General features: G+C 51.9%; 2 protein-coding genes across 14 annotated transcripts in view; one reads left to right on the top strand and one right to left on the bottom strand.

Moving 5' to 3' along the window:
* trappc12 (trafficking protein particle complex subunit 12) overlaps nt 1–10,781 on the bottom strand; it is a 91,387-nt gene extending 80,606 nt beyond the window's left edge. The window contains exon 1 of the mRNA XM_072698738.1: nt 10,758–10,781. The gene's annotated coding sequence lies outside the window, so the exon portion shown is untranslated. The remainder of the gene's footprint in view (nt 1–10,757) is intronic.
* Nucleotides 1–14,516, top strand: part of myt1lb (myelin transcription factor 1-like, b) — a 77,825-nt gene that overhangs the window by 6,444 nt on the left and 56,865 nt on the right. For all 13 annotated transcript variants that reach the window (XM_023807882.2, XM_023807873.2, XM_023807865.2 and 10 more), the window contains exon 2: nt 13,350–13,428. The gene's annotated coding sequence lies outside the window, so the exon portion shown is untranslated. The remainder of the gene's footprint in view (nt 1–13,349; nt 13,429–14,516) is intronic.

Genomic DNA, 14,516 nt, shown 5'->3' with positions numbered 1-14,516 from the left:
TCACAGGGGAACTGGCCCCAGCTGAAAACTGATTGGCCCCCATAGTGCACCTTCCTTTGTCACTCACCGATTCAAAACATATCATGGATTGACCCCTCTGCATGACCCACACCTTGAAAAATCCTAGAATAGCTCCATCCATCCATCCATCCTCGCTCTGCTTATCTGGTGCAGGGTTTTGGGAGGGCCTGGATGGGATACTGGTCAGTCAGTCCTGTAATCTTCTAACTCACGTTGGTAAGGTGGGGGAGTAGAGACACCAGCCTTGGCGGTACGTACACAGCCAGGATCGATCCGCGTGTCTTTGAGGCTCCCGCGCCTTTGTCAGTAAATGAAAACTCTGCTTTCATGCCATCCGTTTTTTTATTTTTTTATACCAATTTTGTGTATTTCTTTTTGTTCCATCTAGACAAACGATAACACAAACCTCTGGCAAGTAAGGAACCATCCAGACTGTCGATCGTGCTCCTTAGCCGTGTCAAAGCGTTTGTTCTATTCTGAAATAATAATAAAAGCCTGCAGTGTTTAGGCCTCTGTGAGGCTCGGCGACGTGTCACATTCAGACAGAGCTAATCCCGGTTCGTGAGGAAGGATCCTCACGATTACGCAGGATTATTTCTCTGCTGAGAACTCCTGCAGTCTTCTACCCTACGGTAAACATAATATATAGCCTGTTCTGGCCTCTGCAGACAGCGGCTAATGGGGCGTGTTTTGGGGAAAAATGGATGCGTTTTATTTCCTTGTTTCTCATGATGTGTTGCATTAATAGACCTATATTATCTCATGGTGGGGGGGAGTAAAAGCTGAGTTTCTTAACACGACCTTTCAAGAATCTGTACAAAACAAATTCAGCATGCCCCAGGGATTTTCCCTGTCTTAAAACACCTGTTAATAAAAATTAAATTACACCTGTTAATAAAAAAAGACAGACAGGCGAGATAAAAAGGGACATCGACAGCTACCTGCTAGCAGGTGATTTGCACGGCCGATACCGTAGGGTCAAATGACCGGCAGTAGGACCCAAAGCCATAATCGCATCCTGCTCGGCCTTCCGCAGTGGGCGGGGCTAAGGTGAACCGATAATCGCTGAAATAAGCGACAGGGAGGGTGTCACGCCTCGCCGGCAATAATCCCGCCAACGCTTGGTCTCCCGTCACGATGTCTCCCGTCGCCAGGTTGCACCGAACGTCGCATTCAGAGAGCCACGGGATTTTCAAGGGCGCATGCTAACGAGGGTCTGACTGACAGCCAGAACACCAGGTGGGGCAGCCCGCTGTTCTGCGCAAACTGTTTCTCCGATACGCCAATCGAGGACCGAGGCGGATTCTTAGCCCCAGGGGCTAGTGGGCCCCGCCCCTCATGGGTCAGGACAGACAGATGCCATCACATCAGTGAAACCTCACTGACGTCGAGCCAATAATCTCAGGCAGAGACACCTTGATCCTAACCCTCCCTGTCAACCCCCCCCCCCCCCCATTCATTCAGATAGTGGAAATTGTGGCAGATTACTAAGACATACAACCCAGAGACAACCATTGAAGGGCTGCAGAGGGGTGAGCGGATCGTACTAATACTAGGTAGAGGGGTGGCATTTTAGCAGAGAGAGCGTTGAGAGCGAGGGCAAGTTTTTCAACTGCGGCTGTATGAGAAGAGCGGGGGTGGCCAGAGGATGGGGTGGTGGGATGTGGGGGGGTTGTAGTGCCAAGTCAGCACTCCCAGCAACAGGGCGAGCCGCCCAGGTGCGGCGCGTGTGGAATCGCCCCAGTTTCCTGATGCCGCCTCTGTCCCCTGTCACACTCCCAGAGACGTCCCTCCTGCGTCCGTGGTCCCATTCTCCTCGTTCTGTCGTCCTCCTTTCCCGATCCCGATTCCCTAACAGATCACCCGGGCTCTCCTCTCTCCGTTCTTTTTTCTTTTTCCCGTCACGTCTCGGTCCAGCACACGTGAGCTCTACGGCTCTTGGGATGGTGGCACATCCTTGGGTTAGCACGACGCTAACGTGCTAATAGCCCAGCCGCCGTGCAGCAATCCGTCATTCCTCTTTCCGTAGGTTGTGTCCCATAAATAAAATACTGGCGATGGCTGTTGTTCTGAGGCACCTTGAATTAACATCTTTTATCAACGTGTGGAAGGCGACTGTGATATTTTTGCTGCCTGAATGTTCCATCGTGTCCTTTTGCGAGGCGAGCTTTTGATAGACATGCCCTTGAGAGTGGCAGAGTGCGCTTTCAGCCCAGACAAAGGGCGGCCCTTTGTCCTGACCTCATTTTTTAACTCTCCAGTGAAGGCTTTATTTCCTCCAGAGCAGCGCTGTGGCATGAAACACGGCAACACGATTCCCATCCCGTGTGACTGAGTGGACGCCGTTGTACTCACAGTCACTAGTGCTCTTAGGGTCTAATAAACGTCCGGGATCAAATCACAGACGCAAATGACGTTTGAATTAGGCCAGATCTAAGACAGGGGGATCTAAGACTTACATTTCATTTCTTTTTTTAGTCATTCGGTTATTGAAATATCTTTTCTAATTTAAGGATTAAATAGTAGCTCCTAGTACCTTATTCTATCCACAATATCTGATTTCACCCTAATGTCCTTCTGTTTTATACCATGAAAGGAGAATCCTTCTGGTAAAAAAATACATGTATGCCTACATAGTTTTACTCGTGGGACATTAACAGTTTCGATTTCTGACACAGCTTCCTGTATTCATATGACCCCCCCATCACACACCACAACGACTGAGACCGTGTTCATGATACATTTGACGATTGCTGGAAAATGCCTGCAATTTCATGTTGGCGGGCCTGTTTTTGTGCTTAGCAGCGCTGTACACAGAGTCCCTGATGTTGAATATTCACGAGATGCAGGATAATCACACATGTTTGTCGTGTTAGTAAAGCGCTCCGTCGCAGGTGATTAATAAGCCCCTATTTCCTGGGCCACCAATGCGAGTTTATCTTTACATGTGTCCGTGGCCAGGTCACATGTTTGTTCACGCCGCTGCCACTCTCTGCCTCTGTCTCCCCGCTCCCTATGCCCCCCCCCTCCCCCCCCGTGCCTCTCACTCACTGCGGTTTTTGCGGCTCAGGGCTAATTTTAAGCATGACGGCGCCACAAACTGACACATCCCTGCCTCTGGCACCGTCGCACCCTCTGGTTTCATTTACCCCAGCCCCCCCCCCTCGCTCTACGCAGGACCGCGTGATCTCAGCCGGGAGGGGAACTGACGCAATATTCCACGGTGGCTCCTCCGCCCGGGACATTGCGATGCCGCCAATGTGACGTATGACACCATCTTTTAAAAAAAAAAAAAAACAAGCTACTGTGTATAAACAAAGAAGACAGGGACCACAGCACATTTACCCCAATGTGTTATTAAAGTACATTCATATTGTGCAGCTCAGCACTAAACGCTGACGGTTACTTTTTTGTGCCTTTTATAAACAGTGACATCCTGTAGCGGTAATTGCCCAGTCCTACCTACAGGGCTGAGGGTTCACCTTCAGTGCTAAATGCTAGCCGCCCCAGCTAGCGGCGCTCGTCCGGCATACTCATATGTTCAGAGGCAGACGGGCACTGGACTGCGTGCAAATGCGTGTCTGACTGCGCCTGTCAGAGCCCGGAGCTGGTAGTGCGTGATGATGCGATGATGCACTCACTCTGTGCTTCCCTGTCACTACTAACACCCCCCGAAAAAATGCCTGTTCGGGGACAGCGCTACGGATAGTCACAGCTCTGGTCAGTACGTCCGTAATTCCATTTAGACTCGGACCTGAGATGTTTAATTACCCCCATTACAACAGTGGCATGCCGCAGAAGGTGTTTGTCTACATTCCCTGTCCGTCTCTACATCTGCTGCAGGACCGCGAGAAGCTTCCAGAATTACCTTGCATGTATAATTAGCTGTTATGCTGTTTTCAGCTGATAATATTCAGAAACAATGTTTTTTTTAAGGGGGGACTATAAATTCTCAATGAAGTGTGAAAAGACTGATTAAACCCACCGTGATTGCCAGCCAAAAATCAACAATTGCTTTGCAGGAGGGAGGGATTCTTGGAAGAGAGGCATTCTGGGTCGCGAGCAGCACTGTGGTGTTACTCACCGCGAAATGACACACTAGATGCAGTTGTGTCATTTAGTTTCCCTGAGCATCTCCAATGAGTCTCCAGCATGCTCGGGAACTGGAAATACTTACACATCTACAGAGTTGATCCTCTACCCTCAAAGTACAGCCTTGTATTTCGTTTTCTATTTATATTTCCATCAAGAATGTGAATTTATGCCCGAATGTAAATATCTGATCTGCAGTACACTGAGGATCTGTAAGAGATCTTTTTAATGGGGGGTAACGCAGCCACTCCAAAGGGCTGCAGTTTTAGCATCAATAGAAAATAAACGTCTGTAAGTCTACGCACTTTCGGTTCTGATGCGGTGCTGCTGAGATCAAAGCTTCACTGGGATACAAAAGGTGACGCTTGCTCTCCCAAACCGAAACGCTTCTGAGAGTATCAGGGAGATGCCGATTTCACACTGTGCCTTTAAAATCCAGAGTGGGGAGGGCAGGATCTGTGCTGGGGTGGGGGGGGGGAGGGGGTGTTCTCTCAGTTTTGTTGGAAGGCAGAGAAGCTGATCTCTCTTTTCCATTTTTCCGTGGGTCGATATTCCATCTAGGAGCGGAGGGACGTCACTGAGGACGGCGCGCGACGTGCACATCCGCGGCTGTCGGGTCGAGGAGCCCCACACTTCATTCTCCTCGACAGCATAGAAAAGACACGTATAAATCAACGGGCTTTTTCTGTGCCAGTCGATGCCCCCCCCCCCCAGTCTGGAGCAGTGGTGAGCCTGTGCTCTGAAATGGCGCGATACCAGAACGTGGTCCGAGACTCCTGGCACACAGGAAGTGTCTGCCACCTCCTAGGCTCCGCCCTCTCGCTAAGCCCTGGTTCTGAGGAGGGATGGAGACCCAGACCCCCCTTTGAGGTCTTTTCCTGGACCACGGTTTCACGGTGGAGCGCAGTATGGCTGATTCACGGGGTCTACGGCCCCAACCGTTGGCAATAGAGGAAGTCAGTTAACAACTGGACAACCAGACCTACAGGCAACTGAAAGAAAGGTCATAAAGGTGCACATATGTAAACCTACAGCTATCAAAGGGGAAGGAGGAACCTTGAGGCATCAACTTAACCTGATTTGTCTTAATAAAAGGTCCATTTGCTTGTATTTGATAAAAGCGTTAGCTTATCGCCACAATGATAGCATTTTATTTTATATCTATATATGACTTGTAATGTGGGTGGTCTACACACATACCAAAGGTCTGTTTACTAGGTTTATGTACTCTTAATATTTGGTTTATACATTATTGTCCCCTCCTGCCCCGTGTCCTTGCCGCACACCCCACAATGACGCCAACTGCTGTTCCGGGACGCTGCTTGACTCAAAAAGGCTTCCATTTCCGCTCCCTTTGGCGCCAAGCCATAGACCCTGCCCAAAACACCTCTGTAGGCCCAACACCAGTGAAGGAGGATTAAACCCCCCCGTCCCCCGCCGCCTTCTGCAGCATCATGGTAATTAGCCAGTATGGAGGCTGCATTAAGTACTCTCCAGATAAAAATAAAAAAGGACTGAAAAAATATCACCGGTGTATGTGATAGTTAGTCACCTGCTAAGCAGGGTAGCGTGTGACATAATCTGCCACAGGGGTCCTAAGCTGGTCCATGGTGGTCGCTGTCCACAGAGGATTCAAACAGGCACCAGGAAGGGTCATCCTCTGAATGAGGCCATGCCCGCGAAAACACCCAAGGGGCGGGGCCAGAAAACAGCCAATCGGATTGTGAGAAGGATTGACGTTAGGGAGAACCTTTTGATGAACCCTCAGGCAGCCTCAGAGAAGGTTCATACCACGAAGGTTCACGTCTCATTTACCATTTCTCATCTTTCCCAGAGAGGGGGGGGGGGGGTGATGAAAACTCGGCAAGATCCCCCACCATTGGCGGTTATACTCCATCGCCTGCTCTCTTTTTCCCCACCTCATAACTCACCCCCCCTTCACCGTCAGCAAGGCGGACACACAAGTGGGCGGCCATTGACGGAGGCGTCCTCCCAGAGGGCCAGATCGCAAGATCCTCCTGTGTAGATATGGGCCGGCCGAGGAGCACGTCAGCAGAATCCTGCCTCTGCCTCTATCACCCCCCCCCCCACCTGCGGGAGAATCAAGGCCGGAAGCTGCTCCCGTTTTTTCGCCGAGAATCGCGTGCGATTATGTATAATTTTAGAATCCCCATGCGGCGCGCGACATTCTCCTCCGTTCCCGGCTCTCGCGGCTCAAGACGAGCGGCCTTTTGTTTCTCTGCCAGCCACGAACCAGCAATTTTGACACCAGCATCCCCACCAGAGCCGTCAGCAGTGGGGTGGGGGGAGTAGGCCGTCCCGCCGGGGATGACAGTGGTGGAGAGCGCTGGAAAATACCGGCAAGGATTCGATTAGGCCCGCGAATGCTGTGGGGTGGGGTAAACAGAAGCCGACTGATTAAAACGCGGTCTGCCTCCGCAGCCGCAGATAATCACCTTCAGCCGCCGTCACACGGAGGCGAGAGGCTGCACAGCCTGGGGGGGCACAGCCAAGAGACGTCAATAAAAATAACCCTTCGGCATGTATAAGCGGGGTCTCTCTTACGGCCGGGTCAGCGTCGGCTGGAGGGACAGCAGCTGGTTTGGCACACGTCAGGAAATTTACCTTCGCCGAGCGTTTGGAGCCTGAGGGCAGCGAGCTGAGCGTGTCTGCGTGTGTGTGTGGAGAGGCCAGCAGTCTGAGGAGATTTAACTGGGTTTCTGCTTTTTTTAAAGTCTTAAGAGGATAGCCGGTGTTAAGCCTGAAACGTGGCCCAGCCCGGTTTGAGTCCCGAACGAGAGGGATGGTCACGCCTCCCTTCCCCACCCTGTCTGGCTGGCAGTCTGTGGCACACCAAATGGAGGGGTGAGGTTGGGGTGGGACTCCAGAGCCCCCCTCTCGCAGTGGGAGACAGAGAGAGGAGAGAGAGACCCAACCCAAAAAGAGGGAAAAAAGGAATGATTTCCTGAAGGTCGTTTCTTTGCTTGCGTGTTGCCATTCGGGAGATGATCTGTCCCAGGCACACGCGTGTTCAGGGCCCCTCCGTGATTAATCCCACACTCTAGCATGGCTGTCTCCCACGTGTGCGCCCAGCCGCCAGGGGTGAAGCCCCCCGCCCTTCACCATCACGTGCATGCACATGCCGTGGCGCACACACACACGGTCATCATGGTGACACGCCTAGCAGCCTGGGGGGGTTCTGAAAAAATTCCAGAGCTGTGGAAATAGTAGGCTTTAAAAGGGGGGGGGGGCATGTGTTTGTAACAGGTGAGGGAAAGCTACGACCTTAAAGAGCATGGCATGGATCAGGCGTGTGCCTGGCGTGTGCCTCCTAGGTTTCCTGTGGTGTTTTGCTATTAAGGAGAATTCAAATATGTTCATACAATGCAGGTTACCTTGCCCTGGATCCTCTTAGCCCCGCCCTCAATCTTAGCCCCGCCCCCAATGTCATTAAGGGGTGGTGCCTGTTTGTTTCTCATCCTGTTACATGCCATGTGTTTACTGGGTGAATTTATCAGGAAAAGGTTGTTTTTTACTTCCCTGGTAGGCCGTGGCTTAGGGCAAATCCTTCCGTCCGTGGCAGTTCTACAGGGCTTCTGCTGGGGGAAGAAGCTTGGCGTACAACTGAGCGTTTTTTTTATTCGTTACGACCTGGAGCAGCAGCCCTAGTGGGCGTACCAGCACATACGCAGTCTGTGTGTGAAAGTCAGGCCCTAACTAGTGAGGAGAATGTGATTACCTGTTTACTGAACCGGCAAATGGCAGCACATTGCCGGTGATTCATGGCTTATCTGGCGGTGCCTGTCCCTTAGCTTCAGGTGCCGGGGGCCTTGTGAAACCGCGAGTGGGGGGGAAATCGGAAAACAAACAAACGTCCGTATAATGTGGAGGAAGCGAGTGGCACGTGCGTGAACTTCCCCTGGCGGCGAAGCCCCTTAAAAGCCATAAAGCAAAATACCACAGAGTACTGACAGGCGTGTGCCCAGGAATACTGTTTACTCACAGTAATCAAAAAAGCTTTCACCGGGATCGTCTACGGGAGAATACAAGGGGTCAGCTAAACATGGCTTTTAAGTGACCTCGGGTGAAAAACAGGCCTGGTCTTAGACAGAAATCACATTTAGCCATGTTTTGATATATATCAGTACTATTTATCAGAATCAGACTCATAATGCTCGGTGTGTGTGTGTTTGTGGATTATGTTCATATTACATTGTGGGGACCAAATTTTCATGGTGTCAATAGGGGAAACTCAATTTTATAAAAATCTGTGACTGCAATCAAAAAACTAAAAATGCTTACTTGTGGTTAAGGTTAGGGCTGGGCCAGGGTTAAGGTTATCATTGTTGGGAATAGGGTTTTGCCCATAGAAATGAATGGAGAGTCCCCACAAAGATATGAATACAAATGTGTGTGTGTGTGTGTGTGTGTGTGTGTGTGTGTGTGTGTTTATTTGGGACACGCATCTGCCATCGCAGTGCTGTAGAGCACGGGGGAAACATGGGCCCCCCTCTGCTGGAGGAGACCGGCCTGGATGTGGGATTATAGAGATACTGTACCCTGCTGCTCGTACCCCCCCCATTACCGTCTGGCGAGAAGGTGCCCGACTGCAGGACTCCCTAATTGATGTGAACTTTCCAAGGTCGGAGCTCAGCCCTTGACCTCCTCAGTAGCCAACACCTGTGAAAGCATCCCACCCCCCACCACCAGCACGGCCCCCCCCACCCCCCTTCCCATGGATGCACAGAAACATACAACCGCTGAGACAAAAATAAAATATAATCACCAGATTTCCTCACGAATTTCCCAGAAGCTCTTAATTCGGGCAAAAAATAGCACAAAGGCAAAATGTATTTAATTTGCCAAACCGTAAAATGGGCGCTTTGATCAAGCAGCTCTGGCTTTTTTTGTGCTTAAATTGCTCTTCCGGTGGCTGGCTTTCATTTTATGAGAGTGACGGTTGTGAGTGTCACAGGCGGGTGGTAATGTGGAGCGCGTGCGCACGCCTGATTCACGTTGCAGCCGCGGCCCCATTTCCGTTGCGCTCGCCGTGTTTATTTATCACGAGTTGTGCGGATGCTGGATCGGAACGCGTGGGGACACCCAAGGGGACCTTTCGCGCCGGGGCTGGGGTTCCTGCGAGATCACTGGGGGGTGTGGGCTTCATCATCGTCTGTTACTGGCGCTCGATATATTATGGGATGCACCCCCACCCCCGATCAAACACTGTTGCCAGTCGGTAATTGCACCAGAAGATGGAACGGGGAGGGAGCGAGAGCGGATGAGGTCTGATGCACGGGGACCGGGGAACGGGTGCTGGATCGGAAGTGCCGCCGGGTCCCACTGCCTCTGCAGCGGTCAGCCACATCGAGGTGGTTGTGGCCTCGATTGTAGCTCTATATTTATCATTGCACATTAATTATTCATGTTTACAGCTGGCCAGTACTGTATGAGCTGGCCCAACAGGCAGGCAGATATGTATAACTGTAGTCGGTGCAACATCTGTCCCCGGCTGGCGTGCATCAGCACAGGCAGGGCTATAGCTGCAGTGGAATTGTACCGATAAACCCTGCAGGACGTGAGAAACATGGGAGTATCTGGTGTGGAGAAGGACGTTTCGGAGGTAAACACGCTGGCTGGCGGGAGGCAGATGGCGCGCGTTCCAGCTGGCAAAAACCCCGTCTGGGGGCTCCTGCCCCCCCACCCCCGGCTCGTTGCATGTGGCTTGTTTGTTTTCTACACCAACCTGGAAGGTTCTCTGTTTCTGGGGAGACTGGGAGGGAGCTACTGGGGTGTCCGTGGGACTGAGATTGGATCCTCGGCACGGTTTCCCCACGTCCACACGGCTGGCGCTGGCTCTCCTGGCCACGGGGATGGGGCTTTCTGGATCTGTAATTAAGGCCTCCGGTGCCCCGCACCGACGGAAAATGAACGAAAATGGCCTCGTCTTTCGATTCTGCCGGCTGATTGCAGCCTGGCACACTCACCTGGGCTGCTCGGTCCCTTCTGCATTGTGCACATGATTGCCGGCGTGTGCGTAATCGGCACCGCCGAGCGCATGACATTTTCGCGGGGCTTGATGCCCCTTGGGTGGGGAGAGGGGAAGGCGGGGAGAGAATAACCCGTCCCCCATGGATTTATAGAACGTAGGACGGCAACCCTGATTCTTGTATGCTTATTTCAGTTCCCTCCTTTTCCCATATGGGGGTGGGGGGGCGTAATGGCAGCATTTTCACACCAGCGATTGGCTCTGGACGGTGACCCAGCTGGCAGGTCGCAAACGCAGTTGTGTTTGGGGGTTGCCAAAACGGCGGGCTTGGGGCTGGCAGATCTTTTCCCTCTCTGAGCATTTGGGGTCGGATTCAGAGCCAGCAACCTCCCGACGCACACAAGGAGCGCACCGGTCCCATGTAATTAAATCCTAATTAGCGGATAGGTCAAACTGTTTATTTAATTCCAGCCTAAGGGTTAGATTTTTATCAGAAATTTGACCCGCATGTTAATCACACCTGCAAATCCAGTGTTTGACGTTGTTTACTGGAACTGGTTTGGTTGAAGATGAAGAATAGCAATAATGGATTTAGCCATATAATATTATATTTCCTACTCAGTCTCAGACTTGTGTCATCTGGAGGTTCCCTTACCTCTGAAATGCTGTCGATTAAAAGGTAGGAGACCCCCCTGCAACAACGAGGTGCCCCATCTCCATCCGGCGCATTTCTGACATGTCGTCTGTCGCAGTGCCCCGGTAATGAAGAGGAGCTGGCTCTGCCACGGGCGGATCAATTCCCCATCAGTGTCCCCCCCAGAGCTCACGAAGGGAGCAGCCTGAGAGATGGGTGGGGGTGCCGAAGGGGGCCCCACGACAGGCAACTGAGTCCAGAGCTTTTCCACAACAGCGGCAGAGAGGTCGCACAAATGTGGAATGATGTTACCATGCTCGCCTGGTCCCAAGGCTACAATGTCCTCAGCAGAGAGGGGATCGTCGTACAGGTTTGGGAGGGGGGGTGGAGTATTGCTGGGAAAGGGGCAGGAGAGGAGCCAAGGTGGGGGCGTGGTGGCAGATAGCAGCAGAGACTAGGAGATGGAGCACCCCCTCCAACCCCCCCCATGCTGCCGCAGACTCAGCCCAGGAAGAATGTAGGTCAGGCAGCCCCAGCCACACAGCGACGGTTATAAAACCGGAGGAGAAGGTTAAAAAAAATATGTTAAATGGAAACGCCGTCTGCACCGAAGGTGTCCTCTGCACTGCCTGTCTCCAGCGGACACGCGGGCAATGCACTATTGGGTGAAGGGGCGGGGAAACGTGGGATGTGGGGGGGGTCACAGGTGCAGCGCAAACTCCCTCTCTACCAGCAGGAGGCGCTGCAACCTTCGGTTAAAAAAAGTAGCGTCCTCTGTAAAAAAGACCCAGGAGGATACAGCACGTGTTGGTTACAAGGTTTTGACGCCAGCGTGGCATTTAGGGTGCCATCCAAACTGGGCCTGTTACCGGTCAGCGACCCATCATGCACTGGTGGGTCGCAGGTGTCGAGATCCATGCTGACAGACAGACAGCCTGCTGAGCTCTTCGGGAAGTGTGAGGCACCCCCCCTCCTCTCCCCTTCCCCACAAAGGCCCCCATGTGCTGTCGGATCAGGACCAGCCAAGCGGAGCCACAGAGCTGGCAGTGGAAACTCAAGCAGGCGACAGGGCTCCTCTGCTCTCCTTTAAACCGCCAAAAATGCTGCATGTCCTTTTCAGAATAATATGAAGAAAGAAATCGGGGTGAAAGGGGGAATAAAAACTGAAAGAGGGATGAAGATGGAAAAAGAGAAGCCCCCCCCTAAAACACCTGCTCCATGCTAAAGTGTAAGGCCAGTTATGTACCTGCCCCCCCACCCCCGGGACCGCTGTGCTCTGTCAGGCAGGCTGGATCAGCAGGACCCTGGATAATAGCAAGCTGCGCGGGTGCTGCTGCGTTGCAGCCGCTGCATCTTAGCCGCTGCGCTGGCGTGATCACAGCCAGCCTCCCGGGGCCCCGCGGGGCCCCCCGCACCCCCCCCATTAGCACTTCGTCTGTTGTCTCCGTGCAGCGCTTTTAATTAGTACCGTCGAAGGCACGGCTTGAGCGAGCGGGGGGTAGGGACAGCAGCAGGGGGGTTCGCGCGAGAGAGAAGGCAAATGCGACAGTTCAGAAAGCCAGAGTTTCTCTGTTTGTGCCGCGGTTCCCATCAGAGCGATGCAAAGCCGCCTCGCTCCCTTCTCCGTCTCTCCATTCCTCTTTGTCTTCCTCCCGATTTCTCTTTCGCAGAGGAGGAAGCCATCTTTGCACTCGCACCTCGTCTTATATCTGTTTTTGCCACACGGAATTCTGGGCAAGAAGATCTTGAAAGCCCTGCACCCTTGCCAGATCCTGACAGCGAGCAGTGGCAAGACACCTTACTAGGGCTTTAATAACCCCCCGCCCCCCCGCCCGGCTAATGGGATACCATTGTCTTCTCGCAGGGGAGGGTTGATGGGCTCTGTGCTTAGGACATGAAAACCCTGCCTTCGTTAATTTGCACGTTTTCTCGAGTGGCGGTCGACCCTGAAGTGGATTCTCACCTGTTAAGGGGGCTAATGAATGGGATTATTATTCGTATTTTTAACTTAAATGCCCAGCCTCATTTAATGGGAGCCATTTACCACTCAGAGCTGCCTGCATTGCTACATAATACATAACAGCACAACAGGATTTGTGTCCTGCCAGAAAAGTATCCCAGCTGACTGCCCTCTAGGGGGTGCCACTGAGTGGGGGTGAGCACCATGTATGTTAACCCCTTAGGGGAAAGATTAGCGTTCTCCAAACAAGTTGAGAAGCTAGAGGCAATGAAATGCACTGAGAACAGTTCTTTTGTGACCAAACATAGCGATGTGGTCAGTTTCATGACGGCCGCATAGGGAATGTCGTCACATGTAATGGGCGGCCGGCGTCCTCTGCGATAACCACTTGTCATTCTGCAAAAGCGTGCTGGTGTGGAGGGTAATTAGCTCGATCCATCATACATTAAAGGGAGTGAGGAGAGGCACGGCTAATGATCCATGCTGCCCTCTGTGAGTTTTTATTTCCACGTTCTCCTCTGGGGTGTGACTTGGAGGAGAAGGGGGTGGGGGGGAGTGTCAGGGAAGCCCCCACAGTGGAACACGGGAAAATGCGGGCGGCACGATACGGCCAGTCCTGGTTTCATTTCGCTGTTTCTGTTTTTGTTTCCTAGAAAATGAACTGGGAGGAGAAGTGGTGAAGCCTTCGCTTTGGAGTAACAACTGCCTTTGAGAGCCGGAGAGACATACAGGGTTTGTACCAAGGAAGAGCCGGTTCCGGGTTGCAGTCATCTAATGGCACCTAATGATAGCCCCCCAGAAATCAGGCACCTAATGATAGCCCCCACCTTGAAATTAGGCACCTAAAAATAGCCCCCCCCCCCAAAAAAAAAAAATCAGGCACCTAAAGACAGCTGCCACCATGAATTCAGACACCTAAAGATAGCCCCCACCTTGAAATTAGGCACCTAAAAATAGCCCCCCCCCCCAAAAAAAAAAAATCAGGCACCTAAAGACAGCTGCCACCATGAATTCAGACAACTAAAGATAGCCCCTACCCTGAATTCAGGCACCTAAATATAGCCCCACCATGAAATCAGACACCTAAATATAGCCCCCCTGCTCAAAATTAGGCCCCTAACAATGGCACCCACCCTGCTAAAGATAGCCTCCCCAGAGGGATTTTCTGAAGCGCTGCCCCACCCCCCTCTCTGGCTCCCACTCTTATCACCCAGTTGGGATGCTCCTCCGCGGCCACTTCTCATCACCGTGTTTACCGGCACCGGGTGATTCATGTCGTAAAGTATCTGTTTGCTGCTAAAATTGGATCACGCATAAGCGGTTTCGCCGGTCCGCCCTCTCAGCTCGGCCTGCGTGCGTCTCGCAGTGGGGGGGGGGGTGCCTATCTAACTCAGCTTCAAGGTGACACAAGGGATAGCAGATAACAGCTCAACCTGTATCGTGACACACGTGTGGTGCTTCCTCCCTCCCCCCTTCCCCATGACAAGTAAACACAGACCTACACACTTGCTCTTACAAAAAAACGCGGTAAGCAATAGCAGTCGATTGGCTCCCAAACATCACTAATCACCTAGTGCTTCTCTAATGTACAGTATTCCTTGAAATTTATGACCATGTGTCACACTGACACATCTTCAGATGAATACTGTACAAATCCAGATCTCATTTTTCAAAACATAGTCTATATTGCGAATCAGCGGGCAAACACTGTGCGAAATCATTAACAGTTCATTTTAAAAATAAATATATTTTAAGCTGTGCTTATTGACTTTACTGAACACTTATCTACTGATCAGAAAGGATAAAAGATCTTGTTTTTA

The sequence above is a fragment of the Paramormyrops kingsleyae genome, chromosome 14 (genome assembly GCF_048594095.1).
Source record: "Paramormyrops kingsleyae isolate MSU_618 chromosome 14, PKINGS_0.4, whole genome shotgun sequence".
Classification (NCBI taxonomy): Eukaryota; Metazoa; Chordata; class Actinopteri; order Osteoglossiformes; family Mormyridae; genus Paramormyrops; species Paramormyrops kingsleyae.
This window is presented reverse-complemented; position numbering and strand designations above follow the sequence as displayed.